Raw genomic sequence first — 19,994 nt, forward strand, 5'->3', positions numbered from 1 at the left:
AATCCCAGCCTTTGTACAAGCTTATTCTATTTGGGACCAAAAGTCACTCACTGGAGCATACTTCCAGAACATGTGCATCAGGTCAGCCCCCTCCCCATGACGCCAGGGGTAGGTCGACGTTGCTTTTGTGTTGAACTTGTCCACTCTGCTAAGAGTCCTGTATGTGCAAAGGAGCACATTAAGTTGAATAAACCGGAATCGCACGTTCCGCGACATGTATTGAACAAAAAACAATGCATAATCCCACTGTGCCTCAGTGATTTTCTGAGCAACATCAATTTCCCATCGCTCCTTCAGTCGTGCATTCCTGTTACTGGTCATACCCAACAAACATCTATAAACTCTGGACACAGGACGCCAACCATCCTCCAGCTCATACATCAAGGTTAGGAGTGCCGTAGACTGTTCAACATGCCAAGCTATAGTGAAATTCAGTGGGACCTTGTTCAGGACAGACTTGAGGATTTCTCTGAACCTACTGGCACCCGCCTCGTGATGGTGGTCGCAGAAGGGCAGGCAAGTCACCAAAATATCCTTAAAAACACATTGATCTCTGCCGAGACCACGGTACGCGTCCTTGCCCAAGGAACCCTGATCAAAAGCCACGCCTGGTTGAATAACTCCTTGATCAATAAGCCAGTGCAAAAAACCAACCTCTTCGGGGAAAGCGGTTGATGATGCTCTAGAGATGGCAAAAAAGGTCCACGAGACCCTGAAATCACTTTACCAGATATCGGCTAAACCCTATGCCCAGCGCGGCTCAGGGCAAGGCTCCTCCGCTAACTTCCAGTACCAGCAAAGAGGTGTTCAAAAGGACAGAGGCAGACACTCTGCGTCCTGAAGCTCCCGGCCTCCGCCTTCAAGTGACTCGATGGTACGGGTCTCCCTTCTCACACGTCTAAAATCATTTACCCACGCATGGGAGGGGATTGCATCAGATCAGTGGGTTCTCAAGAACATCACCAGCGGGTACTGCATCGAGTTCCTCCTACCATCCACCCAAAGCCACATGCCTATCAGACCATCTGCGCTTCCTGTTGAAAGAGGTTCAGTTCCTGCTGGAATAGGGCGCCATTGAAGTTGTCCCCACTCTCCAACAAGGGTATTTATTCAGTGTACTTCCTTGTACCCAAAAAGGATCTAACCCTGCATCCTGTTTTTAGATCTTCATCCTGCGAACAAGTATGTCAAGCAACAACTCTTCAGGAAGGAATCCCACTGCTCCGGCAGGGGGACTACATGGCCACTCTGGACATGAAAGATGCATACTTTCATATTTCAATGTTGCCAGCGCACAAAGTACCTCAGGTTCGTGATAGTGCAGGTGTTCTTTCAGTTCAAGGTTCTCCCCTTCGGCATTGCCTTAGCCCCAAGGGTGTTTACAACGCTACTGGCAGTAGCGGCGGCTCACAGTCCATCCCTGTGTATCCCCACCTTGACCTGGCTCGTAACAGAGGACTCGTATGGGACGGGCCTATCAAACACCCAGGCAACAGTGGCTCTCCTATTCAGCCTGGGATTCTCCATCAACGAGAACAAATCAAGCCTATTCCACAGCCAAGTAAACCGTTTCTGGGGGCTCCGATTCAGACAGAAGACAAGGCTCGTCTTCCCGTCCAGTGAGGTGGTTCAAAACATGCTGTTCCAGATACCTCACTATGTAGCCGGTCATCGGGTTACCGTTCGCAAGGCGCTGTGGCTATAGGGGATGATTGCTTCCTGTGTCTTCATAGTTCCTTACGCTCACTTGCGCGTGCATCCAATGCAGGAGTGGCTCTCCAGCCAATGGTGTCGGGCCAGTGGGACAATCTAGTGTTTGTCTCAGCAGCCCTCGTTCAGTCTTTGCTGTGGTGGTCAAGGGATAACCATCTGCAGGGGAAAACCTTGACCACCCCCGCAGTAGAGTCCACTCTGGACGCATCTCTTTCGGCGCAGGGTTTCACCTCCATCAAAAGACAGTGCATGATCTCCGTCAGTGGCAGTCAAGCACATCAACCGATTGGAACAACTTGAAGTATTCAAAGCCCTGTAAGCATTCCAAGCACATCTACAGGGGAAGATGGTCCTGATCCTCAGACAGCACCATGGCCGTGTACTACCTGAACAAACAGGGGTACTCACTCTCTAGTGCTATCCAGACTGTCCCAGAACATCTGGAAGTGGGAACTCGAACACATGTTCCTCCTCTCACCACATGTTTCAGGGGAACTCAATCTTCTGGCAGAGGGGGTAAGCAGAGATTTCTCCTTAACCGTAGAGCACGAGTGGTGGTTGCTAGAGCACATTCTACTCGACGCCCTTACAGAATGGTGTTTCCCAGAGATCAACTTGTTCGGGCACTGTGGTATAAGTTGGATCCTATTTTAGACTTTTTACCTGAGGACAAGAAGGTGGAAGCTCTGGAGCTGTTCCCAGAACGGGAAGTGGCTTCTTACCACGTCATTACTGTGGCAGTGGACATCGCAGACACCATGTTCAGTCAAATGAGCAACGGAGTGTCTTTTCATTGGCAGGGATGGCTAAAAGCCACCAATTTCAGACCGAACATCCAGTCCAAGGTGTTGGGCATGCCGTTGAACGGAGAGAATCTCTTTGGCAAGACCGCTGACGCGTCCCTGCAAATTATCAAGACAGACACAGACTGTGCATTCACTGCATACCCTATAGCAGCATCTGTCATCGTCGGAGGAAATGTACGGCAGGTCCTCCAAGGGATAATATCACCGCTTAGCCACAGCCTTCCCGCTCCACGAGTCGAGGCCTAGAGAGGTCACTCAGGCATACGGCAGCAGAAGACGGCATTGACGCAACCTGCAGCGCTGAGCCCCGACCCTGAAAGTGGCCTGAAAAGGCTGTGGACTCGGGCTGCCACTTGTGCACTCCAGTGGGAGGCTGGCTGGCGAGGTCAGTCAGTACGTGGAAGAAAACCACCACCGACAGATGGATGCTGGACGCTCTCGAACAGGGACACACCTTGGAGTTTCAACGCAGGTGCCCTTGTATTCTACTGGTGGCTCGACAAGACCAACACATGGCGAAGCTGCTGCAGGAGGTCAACACTATGTTAAAGAAGGGGCAATAGCGCCCGCCCCCTTGCCCCTCTGGGGCTCCTGAGTGTACTCCAGATACTTTCTGGTCCGAAAGAAGTTGGGAGGCTGGAGGACGATCCTGGACCTGAGACAAGTACTTGAAGCTCCAGAAATTCAGGATGGTCACGTTGCAGCATGTGTTCTGCCAGCTGCAGGAAGGTTAATTCCTAGCGTTACTGGATCTAGAGGTCGCCTATTTCCACATCCCCAGCCACTGGATGAACCGCAAGTTCCTGCCGTGGTCCAGGGGCGGCACAATCCTTTCAAGGCGCCCCCATTTTGGCCTAAAATCTGCTGCATTGGTCTTTACAAAATGCTTGGCTCTGGTGGCGGTGCATCTTCGTCTCGAGGGCATCCACGTCTTCGCTTATCTGGACGATTGGCTTGTTCGATCCCGCTCCCAGCTACTGGCGAGCCAGCACACAACAAGGACCGTGGATCTGCTGACGGATCTGGGATTCTTCATAAAATAGTCAAAGTCCTGCTTGGGGGCCATTGCAGAACGCTCTGTTTCTGGGAGCCAGACTCAACACAGTAACTTGTATGGCGTCTCTCTCAGAAGAGAGGGTGATAGCCATCCTAGGGGGAAGGTGCAGCACCTGTCGGTGCAGTGGGATACTATACGAGCTGTCAAGTCGCTGCTGGGCATGTCGTCCTCCATCAACCTCGTCCTCCTTTGCAGACTACAGATGAGGCCTCAACGGGAGTTTCTGGATGCGAGGTGGCTGCAAGTCTCGGGATCCTGGACGGACAAGATTGCCCTATACGAGGAGTTATGATGAGCAATACAGTGGTGGGGTGTGCGCTCGCATCTCACACAAGGGGCTCCACTCCAAGTCCCTCCTTACCAGCAGACGGTTACCACGAATGCTTCTCTGGAAGGTTGGGGAGCACACACCAGACAGTTGCATGCCAGAGGCCTCTGGCTGCAAGAAGAAAAGACCCTTCATATCAACGTCCTGGAGCTTTGCACAGTCTTCTGGGCTCTCAAGTCCTTCCTGCCGTCGCTGAGAGGCATGGTGGTAACGATCTTCATGGACAACACCACCTCCATGTCCTACCTCCGGAAGCAGGGTGTGACACGCTCTGGCTCTATGCATGGAGGCCCAGGATCTGTGGCCCTGGGACATTCGTCGAGACATGTTCCTCGTCCCTTTTCACTGGGCGGGCACCAAGAACACCATCGCAGACTTGCCACAAATGGGAGCTTTGCCAGGACCAAGTGGATCTTCTATTCCACAAGTGGGGTCAACCCCAGATCGGCCTCTTCGCGACGGTGACCTATTCCAAGTGTCAGAAGTTCGCAGGCAGGTTCCCGCAGCATAGGAGCATGGGGGATGCGTTCTCGTTCCTGTGGGAAGGACTTTGCCTTACGCTTTTCTGTCGTTGCCACTCCTGCTATGAGTGATCGACAGTGTCACTGCAGGATGATACTAATTGTTGCAGCATGGGTGCAGCAAATCTGGTAACCAGATCTGCTTCATCTGTCAACGGCTCCACCCATCAAGCTGCTACCTGATCTGGATCTTCTCACCAGAGAGGGGGCGATTCTACACCACGATCCACTGTCGCTAAACCTCAGGGCCTGGCTCCTGCAGCCCTCGTATATGGGCATTATTCTTTACCAGCGGAATGTAAGGATATTCTGGCCAAGGCCAGAGCCTCTTCAATTTTGACATGCTACGGCTATGAGTGGAAGCGGTTCTGTGTGGTGTTAAATTCGGAATATTGCTTCTCTGTGTGTCACAGCCCCACAGCTCCTACCATATCTGCTTTCCTTGGCCAAGGCTGGACTGGCCCACGCCTCTATCAAGGTGCACCTGGATGCCATATCCCGTTACACCAGGACACGAGGTAGGTGTTCCCTGTGGTCAACAGGTGCGTCAAGGAGTTCCTCAAGGACCTCTTCAGGACTTTTCCTCCAGTGAAGGCACCTGCCTCAGCTTGAGAACTCAATGTGTTCTTGACTAAACTCATGGGGACGCCTTTTGAGCCGATGTATCAAGCCCTGCTCAAGTTTCTCTCGTGGAATACGTCTTTCCTCATGGCGGTCACATTGGCCAGGCTGGTCAGAGAGAGACAGGCCTCATCTTGCATGCAGCCGTACTAGTCCTTCCACGCCTCGAGTGGTACTGCATACACACCCCACTTTTATGCCGAAGGTGCCGTCGGAAGTTCCATCTCAACAAGCCTTTGATGTTACCCGTCTTCTTCTGGAATCCGTCGTCGCCTGCGGATAGGGCCTGGTATTCGCTTTACGTTGGTCTTTCCTTGAAGTTTTATGTGGCACGCACAAAGGGTTTTTGGAAGACTTTTTAATTGTCAATTTTTGACCTGTGAATCGTTGGAAGGCCTTGTCGACGGCTGCCATCTCCAGGTGGCTCTTTGGCTGCATCATTCACTGTCATCTGCTGGCCAGCAGACCTCTTCCAGGCCGTCCGAGAGCACATTCCACCAGAGCCATCGCAGCAATGACTGCATTTCTCTCTGGTTTGCCCCTGCTCTACATCTGGAGGGCTGCTACGTGGAGGTCCATGCACACCTTCACAAGGTTCTACTGCATCGACGGGGATTCCAGGGAGGCATCCCGGGTCAGCCAAGTGGTGCTGAGGAACCTGCTCCCTTGAGCTGAGTCTGTTCCTGGGGTTGTGTATGTGTACTGCTGTGTAATCTTTATTGATGAGCGTGTGAATGCATGCCAGACCCCATGCTGAAGAAGGAACAAGTTACTTGACTTTAACTCGTTTTCTCCAGCATGTGTCTGATATGGACCTGCATGCAAACCTTCCTGCCTTCACCTCTGTCTCTTCTTGGTTCCTACTACCACTTTACGTCCTACCAAATCTGAAGATGGCCACCAGGGGTGGAGCTTCTGGCGAGGACTGTCATAGGACAGGGGCAGTATGACCCGAAGGACAGTGACTGCTTTAATGGAGAAATACAGTTTTCAAGCTAAAGTGAAACTTTTTTTCTTTTAGGGAGGATTCCCAGCCTGATGAGCAATATTCATGAGCATGTGAATCCATGCCAGACCCATGCTGGAGAACAGGAGTTTACAGGTAAGTAACTTGTTCTGTACTTTGGCCTCTGCCGAGACAGCTGCCAGAGTGTTATCTGAAGTTTCAAACCCGCGACGCAGGCCTCCCTGATCAACAAGCTGATAGAGTAGTCTGCTTTGTTTGGTAAAGCGGTGGACGAAGTGCTTGAAATGGCAAAGAAAGAACACAAGACTTTAAAGCCTTTAAATCAAATGTCCTGCAGGCCGTACATGCACCACAGGGTTGTTAACACCCAGCCGCTCCTTTAAAGGGCGATCCTTCTCCAGACCTGCATAGGTTACTTATGGCACAGAAGGTTTGCCTTGTTACTCCAACCAAGGTTCGTCCAGCACCTAACAAGCTCCTCAACAACTGGGTTTTCGGCGTTGCAAAGGAAGGGGTAGGAATGCATCTGCCAGAGGCTCCTCTACACGTAAGGTCTGAGATCCCTCGGATGAGTGGGTGCTCAAGACAGTGGACGAGGGATACTGCATTGTTTTTCTCCAGACACCTCAACCACCTGCCAAAGACAAGGATGTCTCCAGACCATCTCCTTATACTTCAAGCAGACATGGAGGCTCTGCTGCAAAAGGGAGCGATCAAACGTGTCCCACATCAGGTAAACAAGGGCATCTATTAAATATACTTTCTTATACGCAAGAGGGATCTAACCATGCGCCCTGTATTAGATCTGCGTCCTGCAAGCAAGTATGTCAAATCTCAAAGATTCAGGATGTCAACTCTGCAGGAGGCAATTCCATTGGTGAAACACAGGGATAACATGTCCATCTTGGATATGAAAGATGTATACATTCATATTTCAATTGACTGCCTTTCTCCCTGCAAATACCTCATCAGATAGATAACCCTTCCAGCGCCAGCTGCTTGAAAAATTCTTCAACAGAGGGCGTTAGTCGGTTATCCCTCCGGACGCGATGTTGGTCGTCATACATATACTGCACCACTGTGCCCTAATTCCTCAGTTCCTTTTTCCTGCATGCACAGTTAGCTGCTCGAGGAACACTGCTATACTTCGATTTCACTTTTATTTTCACTCGACATTGTCATTCTTGTTCGGCACGAGTGGAGCTATCTCTGCACCCATATTCTCCGGATTCAAACGCTGCAGGGACTGCAGCTCCAAAATTTCTGTTACGGACCCACCCAAAATCTGCGTGTGGTGTCTGGGTGCCGGTCACGACATCGAGGGTTGTAGTTCATGCATCAATAAGAATCCAAAATCCCTCAGGAAGCGGGCAGCAAAGCTCACAGCAGTCTGACATACCTCAAAATCCCTGGTGCGGTCGACATTTTTTCGGAAGCCGAAACGGAGGGGCCGACTCCACAATAGGAAGAGAGGCATCAGAAAAAGACCTAAAAGAGGTCCCATTCCCATAGTCACTCATCCTCTTCTTCCTCCTCCCACAAGAGTAAACAATGCCACAGACACCAGCACAAATCGGACCACGTAGACCTCGTAGCACTGGCTGAAGGTCTTCACAATGCCAGTATTGGCACACTGCCAGGGATCCCTGGTGGATAAAAACTGTACCACAGGCCAGCCAGAACTCCAGGACGGTTGGCAGTGATGTCCCTAACCTTGGACATCCATTTACCATGTGGGTGTACGGTCCCCAAGAACAGCGGCAGCACCAGGGAGCCCCGGCAGGGTTCCCTTCCCTCCCTCGAGGGAAATTCTGTAATGCAGCTCAGCCAGCGTTCCACGATGGTCGGGGGTGATGTCCGTGGCCTTGGGCAGCTGTCTCCCATGAGGTTTGACCATCCCTAAGCCCAGCAGCGGTTCCATGGAGCCCCGCCAGGGTCCCCGACCTTTCCCTGAGGGAAATTCTGTAACGCAACCGAACAAGAGTTCTAGGATTTGTCGGGAGTAATGTCCCTGGCCTTGGGCGGCCTCCTTCCATGTGCGTGTACCATCCCCAATCACAGCGGTAGTTCCAGGTAACCCCGGCAGGGTCCCCGACCTTTCCCGGAGGGAGAAGCTATAACGCAAGCCAGGCAGAGCCCCAGGTAAGTCAGGTTAATGTCCCAGGCCTTGAACGGCTGTTTCTCATAAGGGTTGACCATCCCCAAGTCCAGCGGCAGTTCTGGGGAGCACTGGTATGATCCCCATTCCTCCCCAGAGGTGACATCTGTAACGCAGCACAGCCAGAGGTGCAGCCTAGGCTTGCAGACGGTCAACCCACATGGGAGACATCCACTCCCAGTGAAACACCAATGTTAGGCTGGCATGGCGGGTAGGTGGGGGGCAACTTGTGGCCTGACCCTGCAATTGTCCCAGCCCACCAAAATACCTCCCCAGACAGCCCACTCCACCCACATCACCAGCAATCCAGCCCCAGTCCCACCCACCCCACTGACAATGGGCCCTAACCATAGAATAATAAAAAAACAGTACTCGCGTAATGTTGCAGCTGCTTGTGTAGAAAAAGCTGTAAACGAAACAAAAAATATTCATTACCTATGGTCACTGCAGCAAAAACAAATCATAACTACTACTCTCTGATCACGGCCCCCCTTTCAAGCCATCTCTGGTGGTCTACTGACCCTCACCCCCCCCAGTAAAAACATATTTGCCCCTCCCTGGGGGCAGATTTCTGCCCCTATGAGGGCTACAATAGAGCCCCCCCATCCATTTGTGGAGGGTTGAGAGGGCCAACCCCCTTTTCATTATATAAGTCGCTGGTTGTTTACCTCCCTGTATTTCGATATTTTATTTTTTTGTTTTGCCCCTTCACCATGGGGCAGATAAGCACATTAGTGTATTTGTATTTATTGTATTTGTATAGCGCACCTGGCCTAAGGCATCGGGGCGCGTATCTTGAGTTACATAGATTTACAGGCAAAGTTAATACAGAACAGTCGAACATCAACGCTGAAAAGGTATATGAATAAAAAATCCAAAAGCAAGTTACAAAGCAGAGCGGGAAGAATGAAGGAAAGATCACAAGAAATTACAACTAGTTACATACATAATATTTACAAGATATTAACATAGGCTATTACATGAATAGTACTGGAGGCAGCTTTAATGGAGTATAGATTAATTGGAAGGGTTGTGGTTGAAGGTGCAGGTGGTTTGCCCATCCAGTTCCATAAGCCATAGTATGGCATTATTTTTGAAGGTGTGAAAGGAAGGTTCTGATCTCAGGCGGTTGGGTAGTGTGTTCTAAAGTTTGGAGGCAAGGACAGGGAAGCTGGTTCAGCCGGCATTCTGAAGCTTGAATCTGGGTAAAGCAAGGCAGTTGACTTGTGCAGTTCGTAGAGGGCGGCTGGAGGTCTGAAGTGTGAACCTCTGCGCCAGATAGATAGGTGCCTGGTTGGTGAGACATTTGTGAGTAAGTACAAATGATATGAGTGAGATTTGATCTTCTACTGAGAGCCAGTTCAAGCTACGTCTAGAGTCCAATATATGCTGATTTCTGGGGATATCCAATGCTGCCCTGATGGCATTATTTTGAGTAACCTGAAGCTTACTTAGGTTTCTTTGGCTGGTCCCTAATTATAATGCGTTGCAGTAGTCCAGTTTAGACATAACAAGGGTTCTAGCAAGAGTAATGCAGTTAGGTATTGTGAGGAACGGGCTGGAGGCTCTAATGAGTTTGCATGTATAAGCGGATGCTAAGATAACTGCATTTGTTTGTCTGGCTAGTGATAGGGTGGAGTCAAGGTATATACCTAGTGTTTTGGTGTCGTTGGAGACTTTGATGGTATTGCCATCAATGATGAAGGACTTGAAAATAGAGTCAAGCCTGCTCAGTCGGCTGTGGGAGCCCAGACCTAGGAGCTCTGTGTTATCATTGTTCAGACAAAGCTTGTGTTGAGCCATCCAAGCCTGAATGACCAGGTAGACATCATTCAGGGCTTTGGTATCCTGTGTGTGATCCCCTGTGATAGGGATGAGTATCTGGGTGTCATCAGCGTAGTTGGTGTAGGTGACACCCAGATAGTCAAGAATATCAAACACGGGTTTTGTAAACACATTGTAAATTGTGGGTGAGGCGCATGAGCCCTGCGGTACCGCACAAGGGACTGGTGAGGGTTCAGCGGCGGTGGACCGGGAGAAGACCCTCATAGATCTGTTGGACAAGAAGGAACTATTCCACATGGTAGCTTTATCTGAAAAATGGGCTGCTGATTTTAGATGACAGCAACAAATGTGGTGGTTGACCAAATCAAATGCGGCCGATAAATCGAGTAATAGAAGTAGAGCCAATTTACCGTTCTCTTTTAGAGCTTCGATTTGGGTATTTAAGTATTTTAGTTCCGTGCCTAGGTCGGAACCCTGATTCCAAGTAGTTTGTTAGTTTCCAGGTAGTCCTGGATCTGTAGGTAAGCAGCTTGGTCTAAGATTTTTAGCAGAAATGGGACGGTGGTGATGGGCTTCTAGTTAGTGGGTTATGCTAGGATCTAGAGAAGGTTTTTTTTTATAAGGGGGAATGACCCAAGCATCCATAAGGTTGTTGGGGATTATGCCAGTGATACAGGAGGAGTTTATGAATGTAGTGATAAATAGAGCGAGTTCATGGGTGGCCTCCTTGATGATAGTGGCAGGACATGAGTCACCCTGACAATTGGAGCGTTTGAGTTTGTTGATAATATTTTCAACCTCTAGGATAGTTATAGGGGAGAAACTGAAAGGTTTGACGGTGTGAGGTAAACAAGCAGTGTTCCTGCGTGGGTAGTTATGCTGCGGATCTATTTGGAGGCTGATTTTTGGCGTTCATTTTAGATTGTAGTGTGGTGATCTTGTCGAGGAGCGCTTTTTGAATATTAGCACACAATGTAGTGTCTTTAATGCAGGTGTCAGGGTAGGTGGAGGGTGATTCAAGTTCTTAGAGAATCTTGAAAAGCTCTTTAGTGTTGGATTCTGCTTGCAGAATACTCTTATTGTAAGTCTCTTTTTTTGCCTGAAAGCTCACATCTTTATAGTTAAGGGAGGCTACGATAAGACAATCTTTGTTGGCATCAGATGGATGACCTTTCCAGCTGGCTTCAATGTTTCTTTTTTCTTTGCGAAGCACTCTCAATTGTGGCGTGAACCAGGAGTTGAGATGTGCATGCAGTTTGGTTTTCCTCAGTTAGATGGGGGGGGGCAATGGTATTCATAGCTTTAAGCATATGATTGTAGGTATCTATTAAGGCTGTGGGGTCAGAACATGATAATGAGGCATTATTCAGTATGGGTAGGATGAGAGGGAGGAGTTTATTGCGTGTTATGTCCTTATTTCTAGTGCAGATTGCAGGAGCAATGTCATGGCTCGGGCGATGGTCACTGGCTTTGATGTTGAATAAGATAGTGTGGTGGTCGGACCAAATGCAAGGTGTGTTAGACACTAGGTTATTGCTGCAGTTAAGGTCCACCAACCAATCGAGGGATCTCCCTTTATAGTGGGTAGGTTCGAGTATGTGGTGGGCGAAGCCCATGTCTGTGACGTGTTGGCAATGTCGGTAGCTTTAAGGTCGTTGGGGTCGTGGAGACCGAGATTGAAGTCTCCTAGCATGATAATTTGCAATTTGGTCTTGGTGTTGTCAGCAAGGATGAATGTGATGTCGTCGGCAAATGTGGTGATAGGGCCTGGAGGCCTGTAGATGAGATGCAAAGTGGCAGTTTGGTTGGGGGAAATGGGTAACTTGACCGAGAGTAGCTGAGCAGAGGTGATCTGTTAGGGATGGCTCGGAGTTCAAAGTCAATTTTTTGAATAATAGCGACACCTCTTTGGTTTGGTTGATGTTACAATCACATCTAATGATGGAATAACCACTAGGGATGACGAGGGAGAGTAAGGGGGCCTGACGCGCGCGAAGCCAGGTCTCGGTGATAGCAATGAAGTCTAATTCATGCATTGTGATGTAGTCAGCAATGTCTACTGCATGCGCAGAGAGGGACCTGGCGTTGGTAAGATCTCCTCTAATCAGGGTCGCTTTGGGTGTGAGAGTGGTGGTTATGTTGCTGGTGGAGATTCCAATGGGATTGGAATTGTGAATGCCTGGTGTTTTACGACTGTGTCCTGGTGCCGCTAGCCAACAGGCATTTCATAGTAGTGTTGGAGGTGTGTGCATGGCAGAGTGCGCAAGAGATTCTGGAACCAAGTCTGAGGTTCCTGAGGGGCACGGGGACAAGGTTGATGAGGGGTAGGTTTGGTTGCAAAGTGTTCCAGCCATAGGACAGGGGAGTTCAAGTACGGATTAGTGGGTTGTTGTAACAATGTGGTCTTAGTGTTGGTGCTGTGCTGCCGGCTTTTAGGCGCAAATAATGGGTAACGATGTGCTCTTAGGTGTGATGGCATAGAATGTCCTAGTATGCTAGCATATTCTATCATGGTAAGCGTATGTTTCTTGTTGTAGGAGCACCGGGTAGGGGGAGCACAGAAAGAGATGTTGTTGTGTAGAGTGTCTACAGAAGGAAGCAAAATACATGGGGTAGGGACATAGTGAGGTAAGTTCTAAGTCTTGAGAGACAGTGTACTGCTGGTGGCGTCAAAGGCGAACCAAGTGTGAGCAGCATCTGGGTGTGGCGTTCATGGCAGGCCCGTTGGCAGAAGTATGGTCAGAGGGTGCATGCAGGTAAGCTATTAGTGTAAAGGGTCACCTAGTGTGAACTGGTGGCGAGTCGCACAATAGGGGATGTTTAAATGAACAAGTAAAGATAGTTTATTATAAGGGGAGTCATGTAAATCAATAAACCAAGCATCATGCTAGTAAACGGTAGGGTAGGCTAATCCAGTATTGGAGTGTTAGGCATAAACCACAGGTTGCAGGAGAATTGGGCAATTTCCGCATACATGCATACACGTTATGCCAGGGTGAATGACATAGAATAGGCCATTGTGAATAGGATGTGAGCCAAAGGGAGCAAGGGCATTAGGCTATTCCCGCATACATACATGCATGCAAGTTGTGCCAGAATGAAAGTGTGCTATCTGCACCCAGGGTGGGCAAAACGCACTGCCCCATGCATTTGGGGGTCTTTGTGTCAAGTTTTCTACTGGCCCCCTCCCCACACCCCATATTGTTGGGGGCATCTCATGTAGCCCTCCCTGGGCCCACTTAGGGGCAGAAATATGCCCCCGGGGAGGGCTGCATGAGAGGCCCCCCATCCATTTTGGGTGGAGGGAGAGGTACACCCCCCTTTTCAGTACATAAATGACTGGTGGTCTAGGGTGCTCCACACACCCCATCAAAACCGAATTTTATTTTCAATTTTTTATGCCCCTTCCCTTGAGGCAGTTGGGCACATTATTGTGCCCATCTGCCCCAAGGGAGGGCAACACATACTGCCCAAATGGATGGGGGGGCATCTCATGTACCCCTTCCTGGGGCCACATAGGGGTAGAAATCTGCCCCCAGGGAGGGCTGCATGAGATGCCCCCCCCTCCGTTTTGGGCAAGGAGGAGAGGGCCACCCCCCTTTTCAATGCATAACTCACTGGTGGTCTACCCCCATCAAAACCCCATTTTATTATCAATTATTTCTGTATTGTTTTGCCCCTTCCCTTGAGGCAGATAGGCACATTACTGGGGAGGGGGGGGAGGAGTATGTGTGGCCCCATACTGGGGGGGGGGCACACCAAATTTCTAGTGGCCCTCTCCCACCCTAAATGAATGGGGGGCATCTCTACATGAGCTGCCCCCATCCAATTAGGGTGGGGGGGGAGAGGGCCACCCTCCTCCCCCCAATTTATTCAATACAGAAAAATCCTGGTGGTGTAATGCCCCCCTAGCCCCCCCCCCCCGGTCCACTACATCCAAATGCTTTCTAAATTATATTTGTTTCCTCCCTACCCTCCCCACCCCCCTGCACCAAGAATCTGCCCCCAGGGAGGGCTACATGAGGTGCCCCCCATCCACTTAGGGTGGGGGGGGAGGGGGGGAGGGCCACCCCCCTTTTATTCTGCAAAAAAATCCTGGTGGCCCCCCGCCCAAATCTCCTTTTATTTTTTTAAATCCCCCCCTTCCCTGGGGGCAGATGATCACCCATCTGCCCTCAGGGTTGCCAATACATGTGGCCCTATGCTTTGGGGGCCGGGGGTAGAGGGCTGCTTACATAGTATGCAGCCTCTCTCCGCCCCACGTCACAAAGAGATCCCTGGTGGTCTAGTGGGCATTGCTGGTCGCGGTTCGGGCGTTCTGCGCCCAATCCACGCCCAGCAATGCTTCATAAAAGGTGTTGAACTGAACGCCACAATAATGCCTCAGATAGAGGGAGAAAACTAAGAAGACGTACCTTCCGTTTTCACCACGGCAGCCAAAATGGCATTAGGCGTGCTGACATGAAACTGAAGGAAATCCAACCCCCGGGCCGTGAGGAGGGACCTCCTCCTCACATAGCCCGTGGGTTGGATTACACTTTTTGCCAAAAAGGGTGAGCTATCTCGTCCTTGGCACTTAAGAGGTTCATTATCTTATTGCAGGGCACACTTGACCTTTTTATACTGTGGATTCCATTCAGTTATGTGTATAGTAATCTTTCACTAAACACAGCATCTGACCATTATTTTGCTGTTTTGTATTTTGCTAGAACATTTTATCCTATATCACCTGCCAATGTTAGGTGTTTGTTCCCGGAGAATGAGCCACGCTTGCACCTATGTCTGTGGAGGGTGTAGACTTCTTCATAACTGGTTTTGAATGATTAAACAAATTCACTTGTCAGTTCCGATGATTGAAGAAAGTGTACTTTGCTCTCATATGACACATAGTCTGGCAGGAAACAGCATGGAATATTTAATTGTGTTATTCCCTTGGGGCTTGCTTAGTACCATTAAACTTTAAGGAGAATTCTCAGAAATGTGCTAAATCCCTTCTACCTTAGAAACCCCAAGCTCTTTTTGCTGGACTTAAGGACTTTGAATTTCTTACCTGGAGAGAGTGAGGCCTTTTTCCAACTCTCTCATGTATTTTTCTGTGATTTGGACTGTTTCTTTTGACTTTGGAGTCTGACAAACACCATAGGCATCATCTTTACATTATGACACTAAGCACCTTCAGTGCAGTGACACAAGGCAGTCTTAGATTTCCCAAAGGTTTAAATACCTTCACTTGGTGAAAGTACTGTTTCCAAGAGCAGCGAAGTGAAATTGACTTTACTTAGATTTTGTAACTTTCTAAACCCAGCACACACTGGTGCTGGAGGGGTTACTTAGTATACCCTTTGTCTAGTTTCTCATGTAACATTTTTATGTTACCCTTTCGAGGGGATTGTGTCCTCCGACATATTCCACATCTCTGACAGTAATGTCCATAGCTGTGCTGCTTCGAAAAAAATTTCAGTGTCCTACGTCGATACGCTGTCCCTCGAGGGTCTCCGTTAAGAGCCGACGTCACCGGATGTTATATGTAGGACACACGACGCCCGTAGCTTCAGTTCTGTTTTTTCCGCGAACGCGTTCGCTTCGGAATCTCGGCGCGCCTCGGTTCTTCTCCTTTGAATCGGTTCTTCTAACTTTGTATTGAGAATGTCTTTGTCGTCTTCTACCCAGAGTTGTCGGGCTTCAAGAAGTGTCGAACTGCGGTTCCAAAATGTCCCTTACGGACCCGCACAATGTCTGCCTCTGGTGCTTCGTCGAGAGCCACGCCACCGATGACTGCGATGAATGCCAGTCCTTGACGTCGAAGGCCTTGCGGGAGCAGAAGAAGTTGTTGTCTGTAGGTAGGGTTTCCAAACCCCGTAAGTCGAAATCCTCTGGGCTTTCGACCGACGATTCGAGGGGTGACTCTCTGCGTGGGCCTAAGTCCAGGGGGATCTCGTTCTCGGAGTGGGTCCCGCCATTCCTCTGCCTCTTCTAGGCACTCTCGGAAGCGCTGTCACCAGTCGCCTTCCCCGTCCTCGTCAGAGGACTCAGCGAGACGGCGGGTAGCTTGTCCCAACAAGCATTCATCGCCGGCGGAATGGAACGCATTCAGCAAGGAGATGATGGCGATTTTTGAATCGCAGGGCACAGTTCCGTCCGCGCCTTCGAGAGAAGCTGGCAAGGAATGAGCTAGGGCCACCGCTCGCACGCCTTTGGGCTCGGGCGGTCGACGCGATCATCTGGAGCCGCCGAGGTCCCGTTCGGACAAGGTTGATCGCCATAGCCATGCCAGGTCCCGGTCCTCGACGCCCTTGAGACCGTCGGTGCCTGTGAGGCCTTCTAAGAAGGCATTGACGCCGTCGGCGCCATGTCCGTCGAGGGACTCTCTCGAGGCTCCGGCTCCGAGGAAGTAGTCGACGCCATCGGCCGTTGTCGAAGGCCTCGACGCCTTTTGAGGAGAATTTGCCAGAGGTGCCCCGGAGGACGGTGGAAACTCTGAGGAAGGCTCTCTGTAAGTCAGTCAGGCCTGTATTTGAGCCTTTTTTTGTACCCTCATCCAGAGATTTATTCCAGCCTTTGTATTACATTTCAGAGGTGGAAGAAGGGTCAGATGAGGAGGGAATTTGTACCTCCTGAGGTTCCTGATGACCTGTTGTCTGGTCACAGCCAGATGGAAGACCTACGTCAGTCTTTACATGACTCTAGTGGTCTGGACACCTCTCTGGAGGTTGAATTTGGCAGGCCTGAGCCTGGTACACATGCTGAGTCCTCGTACAGGCGTCTCATGTCGAGGGTGACTGAGTACTTGGGGTGGTCTGCTCCACCTGTGGATTTTCTGCCAGATGACCTGACAGATATATTGGACCAAGGTCCACCCACTGACCCGGTGCTGCCATTTCATATGGCTTTACAAAGAAGGGTGGCAGGGGCTTGGACTGATCTGGAGTGTCTCCCGGCAGTGAATAAGTCGCTACTGAAAAAATACGGTCCAGCCAGTGGCGACCCCTGCTACTTGGCTACGCACCCCACTCCGGAGAGTTTGGTGGTGCAGGCGGCTACGGCCCCAGCGAAGCAGGCTGCGTACCCTACCATCCCTCCGGATAGGGACGACAAGCGCTTTAATGGTTGGGCGAAGAAAGTATTTTCATCTGGGGGTATGGCTTTAAAGGCAGCCAACTCAGTTTGTGCCTTGGCAAGATTCACTCACACTCTGTGGAATTGTCTCTTTGGCAGCTGAACATATTCCCGAAGGGGAGGAACGGGATGGTTTTCTTGCCCTCGTTCAGGATGGCAAGGATGCCATGTGTGAATCCGTTCAGTCGGGTATGGACGTGTCGGACTGTTTCAGCCGGTCCATGGTGGCGAGCACCGTCAATCTTTTTGGCAGCAAGGCTGACGAGAGCCTTGAGAGGTTGCAGACCTCCAAATCTGCAACGAAGTCATTGAGCGCTGCAGTACGTCAACCTCCAGCTTTTCGTCCTAGGGGACAGCAATGGAGGGGGAGGTTCCTTTCGATACTACTCTTCCTTTGGTAGATTGAGAGGAGCTGCCAGTCAAAGGGGCCAACGTAGGAGTACCAGAGGTTGAAAACAAGGTACTCGAGGTGCCAAAGCCTCTCAGGCAGTTGCCTCTTTGCCCTCAGGCACTGCTGCAGCCACTTCCGCTCAGTCATGAGGCCATGTCCCATGGTTCGCCGGTTGGGGGAAAGCTGGCGTAGCATCTGGTAGAATGGCGTGCCATTACTTCAGATGCGTGGGTTCTGGAGATCATAGCCCACGGCTACTGTCTTCCTTTCCGGCAGAGGCCTCGCGACAATCCACCGGGGAAGCTCTTTGTAGAGTCCGGATCCGCTCCTTGCGCAGGAAATGGTATCCCTGCTGGAGAAAGGCGCCATAGAACTGGTGCCTGTAGCGGAGAGGAACAAGGGATGGTATTCCCCTTATTTTTCGATCCCGAAAAAAGACAGGGGATTGAGACCCATCCTGCACTTGCATGGTTTGAACAAGCTCCTCAGGAAGGACAAGTTCAAGATGGTTACTCTTTCTCAAGTCCTCCAGGCCCTTCAACTTCAGGATTGGTTGGTGTCTCTCGACCTCAAGGATGCTTACTTTCATGTGCCGATTCATCCCAAGCACAGGAAGTACCTGAGGTTTGCGGTTGGCGACTCGCATTTTCAGTTTTGGGTCCTGCTGTTCGGATTAATCTCCGCCCCGAGGGTCTTCACCAAGCTAATGGTGGTGGTGGCAGCATATCCCAGGAAAGGGGGGATTCACGTCTACCCCTGCCTGGACGATTGGTTGATCAGGGTGCGCTCTCCCGAGCAAGCCCTGGATCATCTGTCGGTCTCCTGCCACTCCCTTCACAAGCTGGGCTTCTCCCGCAACTTAAAGAAGTCTCATTTGACACCTACCGAGCAGCTCCAGTACATCGGAGCAGTGTTCGACACATCCCTGGGGCAGTGTTGGCCTCCCCAGGTTAGGGCTCATCACATTCTGCAGATGGTGGACAAGTTTCAACGTGCCCAGAGTCTCCCGGCATTCGATTTCTTGAGGTTGCTCGGCCTCATAGCATCCTGCACTCTACTGGTGCCAGAGGCCAGGCTGCGGATGAGATCTCTGCAGTGAACTCTCAAGCTGCAGTGGTCGCAGTCCTTCGGCAGGATGTCGGATCCTGTTCAGGTGCCGCCATCGGTTGCCCAGGATCGTCTCTAGTGGGCCGATGAAGGCAATCTGATGAATGGAGCGCCATTTTTGCTACCCTGGCCGGAGGTGACGCTAGTGACGGACGCATCCCTCACGGATGGGGGGGGGGGCTCATGCCAACGAGTTGACAGTCGGCGGTCGTTGGTCTCTGTCGGAGTCCAGACTAAACATCAATCTGTTAGAGCTGCGGGCTGTCAGGCTAGCCCTGAAAGCTTTTCTGCCATCTGTGCGGGGGAAAAATGTCCTGATCATGACGGACAATACAGTGGCCATGCACTACCTCAACAAAAAGGGGGTGACGGTCACTCCCACTGTGCAGAGAGGCTATGAAGCTCTGGTTCTGGGCCATCCAGCGGGAAATTTCGATCTAAGCAATTCATGTGGCCCGAGACGAAAAAGCGGTGGTGGACGCTGGGAGCAGGCAGAGCACGGTCTCTCACGAGTGGGAGCTGGCTCAGGAAGTTCTTTTGGAGATCTTCGCCCTTTGGGGATCCCACAAGTGGATCTCTTTGCCACCAGTGTCAACCGGAAGTGCGAAAGATTCTGCTCGCAGGAATTTCCTCCAAGAGGAGCCTTAGGGGACTCGTTGTAGTGCAGTGATCCTTCCCACTACTGTACGCGTTTCCTCCAGTCCCCGTCATTCTGCAAGTGTTGCGGAGGTTCGGTTCCCTAATGATTCTCATTGCTCCGGCATGGGCCAGGAGAGTGTGGTACCCGAACCTTCTAGACATGTCCATCTGCCCTCCACGCCGTCTTCCCTACCAAGATGATCTGCTCTCACGAGAGTGGGGTTGGGTTCTCCATCCCAAGGTCAAGTTCCTCAGCCTTCATGCTTGGTATCTGAAAGGTTGTGGTATAAGGATTGGGACCTCCCCGAAGACGTGATGGAGGTGTTACTTTCGGCCAGAAGGCCTGCAACTAAATCCCTGTACTGTTGCCATGGGAAAAAGTTCTGCGACTGATGCAGGGTACAGAATGTGGATCCTTTTCAATGTTCAATTCCTGTGGTTCTGTCTTTTTTGCTTTCATTAGCCCACAAGGGCCTGCAAGTGGGTACCATTAAGGGTTACCTGGCGGCGCTCTCCATATTTAAGCGATCGTCTGAGGAGTGTTCTTATTTTAAGATTCCTTTGATTTCTCAGTTTCTAAAAGGGCTAACTAATGTGTTTCCACCGTCACCTTTCCAGGTGCCGGGATGGGATTTGAACTTGGTTCTAAAATTCCTAATGGGAGCTCCGTTTGAGCCCTTACATTCTTGTCCCTTGAGACTGTTGACCTTTAAAACTGTATTTTTAGTTGCGGTTACTTCCGCTCGCAGAGTGAGTGAGTTGCAGGCACTGTCCGCTAAGCCACC

The 19,994-nt window shown here is 50.6% G+C and overlaps 1 protein-coding gene across 2 annotated transcripts in view; it reads left to right on the forward strand.

Moving 5' to 3' along the window:
• The window catches only part of XRN1 (5'-3' exoribonuclease 1), a 2,611,979-nt gene that overhangs the window by 1,028,957 nt on the left and 1,563,028 nt on the right, over nt 1-19,994 (forward strand). The window lies entirely within an intron of this gene.

This window comes from Ambystoma mexicanum, chromosome 10, assembly GCF_040938575.1.
Source record: "Ambystoma mexicanum isolate Mex_15411 chromosome 10, UKY_AmexF1_1, whole genome shotgun sequence".
NCBI lineage: Eukaryota > Metazoa > Chordata > Amphibia > Caudata > Ambystomatidae > Ambystoma > Ambystoma mexicanum.